We start from the raw sequence: 6,377 nt of genomic DNA on the forward strand, positions 1-6,377 counted from the left end.
TCAGGAGGAAGTGGAAGTGATTTATTTATTTTTCTCTCGGTATTGTATGACCTTAGCTGAAAGAAAACTGATTTAAACTGTTAAATGAAAACAGTTAGTCTTGAAAGGCCAAAATGTACTTTGATCACAAAACCAAATAAAAAGACTTGTGAAAAGAAACAGACTCCGAGCTGGCGTTTCACCTCCAGGCTCTCAACTCATCCCTCCACCACGAGCTCAGCGCAGTTCACTAAAGATTACCAACCCTACCCAAAGTCACATTATAGTCAAAGTTTAATGCCAGCCAGTGTGTGGAATTCACGTTGTCCTAGTTTAACACGGGAGTGTGGGGGACACTACTGCGCATCTCAGACCACAGTGTGACTAGTATTTAATGAACACTTTCTATGAGTGGGCAGAAGCCAAACAGACCGTACAGAATAAACAACCAAAGAACTTTTACATGTGCTGGAACAAAAGAAATAAATATTTTAAAAAAACAAATTACAACAGCAAGAATTTTCCTTTATAGATAGATTTGCATAGCCCTCCCAGAGGACTGAACAGAGGAGTGAACAAGAGGCTTGGAGGTTTAGATGTAACTGGGACACAAAGCAGCAAGCAGCCACCGTAATCCCATTATTGAGTGGAAAAAAGTTCCTTCATTGTCAAACTAAATGTCAAGTGTATGCAAAAAAAATGTGATTGTCATAGTTCATCTTGAAAATGACAAAACTTGGTATAACCATATACTCACAATACACTTAAAGATGAAGAAAGCAAAAGAGACAAAAAACACCCTAAAAACAACAACAGCTAATTTTTCATGAAGCATATTCACACGAGTGTCTGCATTAATCTGCCAGCTAGCTGTAACTAACATCCATTACAGCAGTTAAGCCAATTTCATATCCTAAAACTGTCTTAGAGAGATGTTGTAGAGTATTACAGCTTCTAATATTTTGTCAACCATTTAAATAAGGAGATGTGTGGACTCTGAAATGTCTTTGTGAAGCCATCACTTATGCAAAACTGCTGAATACGACTGCTCTTATTTGAACAAGTCATGCTTAATAAACTGGCAACTGAGTCTGGATTTCACCACAGGAATAAACCTTGTCAGAGTCAAGCAACAACTGAAAGAAAGATGACCTCAGACAATCCAAATTAGGTTTTCAGAATAAGCCAATAGTTGAAAGGCAATAATTAGCCACTAACACATATAAAACCTTTAGGATGAGCTAAAGACCATGGCTCATGTCTCTATTCACTAACTTGTTGTATAAACAGCAAAAACTTGGATCAGCAACACAGGAAATCTCTGCTCTGATATTATTCCACATGCTCGCTCTTCCACAGAGCCCTCCCTAAGCATCATGAATGAACTTTTAACAGGTTACCTTAGGCAAACCAGAGGTGAGTGTTCATAAATGATAGGCCTGAGTTGGCTAACAGGAGCAGACAGACAGTGTGTTTAAGAAATACACTCACCTGCCACTTTATTAGGTACACTTTTTTGTCATTCGAGTACAAAAATGGATTAGGGATTTAATATTTTACTGCTTTGCTTTCTTTTTCTAAGAAGAACCATGATTTTTTTTTCTTTCTTCTAATCCTAAATCCAAAAACAAAAACAAGCGTATTGTAAATATTAATCGGCTATACTGTAGGCTATACACGTAGCTATATTATGAGACTGGCCCCATGGCGCAGACATGAAAGCACACCCCCAAACTCATACAGAAAGACTCAAAGAGACAGAAAGTCGTTCTGTGTCTCTGTGTAGTGGAGCTGGTATCTGTTTTTTTCAGTCTTTGATATTCCGTGTAGCTGTTTGATCTACCTTTGCAACAAAACAAGCTGACTGTCACTCTTCACTATACAAAGACTCTGGCCAAGGAGGCCTCCTGTGACTTTTGTCCCCTGAGAGTCTGTCCATTGCAGGCCCAATTAGTAATCAATCCATGTGTATACAATTAGCGTTTATTTAATTCAGAGGCAGACCAAGTCTCATTTGCAGTGGGACTCAAGTAGTGTCTAAACAAGCTTGCAAGTTTATTTCTGCTTGTTATAGCAGAGCGGAGCAAAAGATTTAGTCAAGAACTGCTTTAACCGTGTTGTGTTTTGTTTTTAAAAGCGCAACTGAAATTTGACAGGACTCTGTCAGTAAGGCTTGTTGTTGGATTTCACGTTTCACTTTGACACAACAGATTTTTATGACAAGCTGATTTTTAAATATCATTGATTAACCCGGCCTCTCCTATAGCTGGCATTTCAACTAATCAAACACAGATGCAGTGAATTAATAATTAACTGATTGGCTCACCGCTGCCCCATTCTCAGCCTTGCTATTGGTGTTTGACATCAAATTTTAAAGTTGAACTCAAAGTGGATTAATCAGGATGGAGCCTGTTTAAGGTACTGCTGAAGGCGCTGGAATTGCCTTACAACAGTGACATATAGCAGTTGCCTTCATTCCGGACTATTTTAGAGTAGAGTGAAACTGTTTTATCACTCACTATTATCACAGATCATCTCATTTTTACATTCTCCTAAGTAGTAAATAAACACTAAATACTCCTTCCAGTCAGTCAACTAGTACAGGTCACTGTATATACAGGCTGGTGGTGGATAAAAATAGATCATATTTATCATTTTCTCTCACTATTGCAGCATTTAATTCTCACATTACTATTCATTAATTTAATTACTCTATAACCAAATGGGCACGACCCATCTCAGGTGCTGTCGGCCTTTCCTATTATAGTGTGCGTGGAGGGAGGATGGTGGCTGATGGTGGCGGTGGGGGTGCTCGTGAATTCGGCTCATCTGTTGTCTTTGCTCAGTAGCTCACAGAGACCTCTTGGCCCTGACGCAATCTCACCTCATTAACATTTTAGGTGACGAGCATGTCAAGGCCTTAATTAACAATTCATGAGCACGGCTGATGGCTATATTAACATTTTACAACCAATAAATCAGCTTTTCTAATCTGCTGTGTGTGTTTGCGTGCACGGGCCCATGTCTGTGTGCATGTGTGTGAGAGATTGAATGGGGGCTTGGGGGGGGGGGGGGGGGGGGGATTCTGCGTGTGTGTGTGTGTGTGTGTGTGTGTGTGTGTTTGTGTTTCTGTGTAGGGGAGGCCAGTGAGTGGGTGGGTGGTTGCGTTATTTGTGTACATCCACAACAGGCAGCTTTGTCTCTCTCCCTTTGTCTCCGCGCCTGTCTCCCCGTCTGTCTCAGACCATGACATTTGTTTGAACTTTCTCTTAATCTTATGTTCTCATCATGGCTCTGTAGTGAATCATTATGCTTTTCCTCAAAACAAGAAAAATCCAACAACCTCCAACCTGATCCAGAGGAGGTCATTCACAGTGTTATGCCAATTAATAACCTAAAAAGATCAATCGGGCTAAGCGCCCACAAATGTAAGTGTCACACATAATGGAAAGGTTGACTAATTAGGGTGCTATTTTCGTTTAGTCAACCATTACAAAGTGACAGTGATACAAGTTGGTTTCTGTCAAGTCTCCCTGTCTCTCTCTGTTTCTCTCTCTCTCTCTCTCTCTCTAGGAGGTGGAATGGAAGAGAAGGAAACGGAGAGATGAGGAGACTGGAGGGGTAATTCTGAAACAATGGGGGAGGAAGATCAGCCAGAGCTGAATCGCCAAGGTTTCATAACTTCTATGTTCCTTACAACGAATCCACATTGAAAAAGCCTTGGAGAGTGGGAGAGAGTAATCATCTGCTTCACTGTGCCAAAAAATACATTTATGTGTGTTCACGTGCCTTCTAAAGGGACAACTCCCGAAGCATCTCTTCTTTTTCAAATTCTCTTCAGCACAAAACCACCCAGGAGTGAGAGAATCTAGTAAACTGTGTGATCTGAAACACTGCATGTCTTTCTCTCTGTTTCACTGTGTGGAGCGCAAGGGAGAAAAAGGAAATTTGAAGCAGCAATCCCACTACAGCACCTTTGGGCAGCCCCTTGACCCCACTTTGAAAAACACCTGCGTAGGCAGTGTTTGCAGGCCTCGGCTCTCCCACTGAGTCACCCACTGGTGTAATACGCGTGGTACATAGCTGCTGCTTGCTAAATGAAAGTGATCTCTGCACCACTGCTCACTCTCCCTTGGTGACACAAAAAGCCAATGTTGTTGTTTTTATTTATTCTTTATTACTTATTTTTACAAAGATATTTTAGTGTAAAGACAAAAAAAAAGAAATCCACAGGGTGCCTACATGAACAATAGCGCTGTCTGAATTTAATCTGACCCACGTGCTTTGAAGCAGAGTGTTTCAGGACACGAGTCTGCAGTGGAGCACGCATCTGATCCTTCCAGTGAGAGATCTGCTTTGTGTTGCCTCTGCAGCGGCAGCCCCGCCCACAGGTGCACCGCCGCATTTATTATAGGTAAAGGAAAAGATCAAGGTCGCATCTTCGGTGAATTTAGGAGGATTCAAAAGGGGTCACGTGATGGGTTGGGCCTGCAAAATGCATGTCTCCGTGACAAATGCATCGGCTGTAAATGATCCTCCCCGGATTCAGTGGCGGCTGTTCCATTTCCAATCAGTCCTCCAACTTCGACAAAGTCAAAAAATAAGAAATTGATCCCGAAGAGGTGCAACGAGGAAATATCCCAGGATTTATGGGTCTTCTTCTTCTTCTTTTTCTTCTTTCTAATGAAAAATGTGGCTTGGTATTCTCCATCAGTCATGACCCTTCATACTTCCTGTTCTGTATGAATGTCAGGGCGTATATGAAGTTAATGACTATGAAGGTGTAAGCCTTGATAATGTCATCATGGAAAATGACAATAAGCACATGCTCTAATCCGCATACAATTAAAGCAGTGAAAACAGATTGGGCGATGTTCTGAACTCGTGAAACTGAAACCTGTTGGCAGCACGCTGTAAATGTCAGTCGTTATTAGTTATAAATAAAGAGAAAGAGTATGATGGCGGTAAAGCTGCTCACGGTAAAGAGTTGATGGTTAATTCAGAGCCCATGACGAGGATGACTGACATGAAGGCAACCCGGCAAGGTGATGAAACTGGACATTTTACACTCATGCTGCCTCAGTAATGAAATGTCCTTTTCTCACTCTCGACACTTTCGGATAAGAATTGCCATGACTACAAGGAGCGCCTGCTGTTTTTATCGCTGCTGTGCTGCCCTCTTCTGGACACTAAAGAAACAACAGTGCCTCTTCACAGCATCTTTTTTTTCCTCCCCTCTATCTGAGAAGCCCTAACGTTGAAGTTTGCTGACTTTATAGTGTAAGTTATTTTATTTTTTATTTGTGAAGTGCAAAGATGTTAGCACAGGAAAAGGAGGAAACTCTCAGTAACCCCATTAAAGGGATCTTTCCCGTGAGGGTGGTTGTTAATGTCAGGCTTACCTGACATTTGTTGTTTATTAAACCATTTGAAAATCAAATCCTCAAGAGACTTTTTTTTCACTTATGTAACACACTCCGGCATCTTTCAGTTGGCCGACCTGGTGCAGGCTGTCTGATGAAACACTGCAGTCTTTATTTTTAGGAAATGGCTATCTGTGGTCTGAGAGACCAGACGGAGAAGGGTTAGATCTGTGCGTGTAGATCCATTTGCGTTGTTATTCGTTTCCCGTTCCCACGATGCTTTAAAGAATCCCTCTGTATCCTCACAGACGACCACATATTGTTTTGTATTCTCACCCTGTCTTTATTTAAGTCTCAGTCTTCCCTGGTCGCTGCCACCACCACCACCACCACCACCCTCCCCACCCCATTAATCAGTATTGCGTTAAATGACAGCATCTGTCTGATCAGGGAGAAGAAGTTATACAGTATTCCCTGCACCACGGCAACATGGGCAACAGGGTATCTGCAAGCCATTTCACACAAAGAATCATTTTCACAGCAGCACCATGTTGAGCACGGAAACTCTCGCACTTTTCGCACAGTGCAAAAGCACCGACAATGAATTTCTGCCTCGAGTGCTGTGAATTGAAGCTCTAGTGCAGGCCTATTTAGTGCTGTACATTTTGTCTCTATTCACGTTAATAAATCAGCAAATTGCTCAGTTGGGCTTTAAAAATACAATTTGCCCAACAAGCTGATGCAGAAAGGAACAGACTGCACACCAGAATATATATCCTCCCCTTATTCCCATTATCCAACGGAATGTAAATTACTACTGTTATCCCAAGTCATGAATATCATCAACTCCACCACTTCACACGCGTCTTTCAACTCTGGTGGTTGCATTCAAATGACATTACCCTATTATCAGTGAGGTGTGACTTATTGGCTGTTGACTGACTTGACTTGATGCCCGCGTCCCCCCTCGTCCCTCGCATTAATTAATCATCGAGTCTTAACCACCAAAACTTAAAAGAATAATTTAATTAAAAA

Source organism: Mchenga conophoros, linkage group LG18 (assembly GCF_057382185.1).
Source record: "Mchenga conophoros isolate Kocher_MC1m ecotype Shallow Benthic linkage group LG18, M_conophoros_male_GT1.1, whole genome shotgun sequence".
Lineage (NCBI taxonomy): Eukaryota > Metazoa > Chordata > Actinopteri > Cichliformes > Cichlidae > Mchenga > Mchenga conophoros.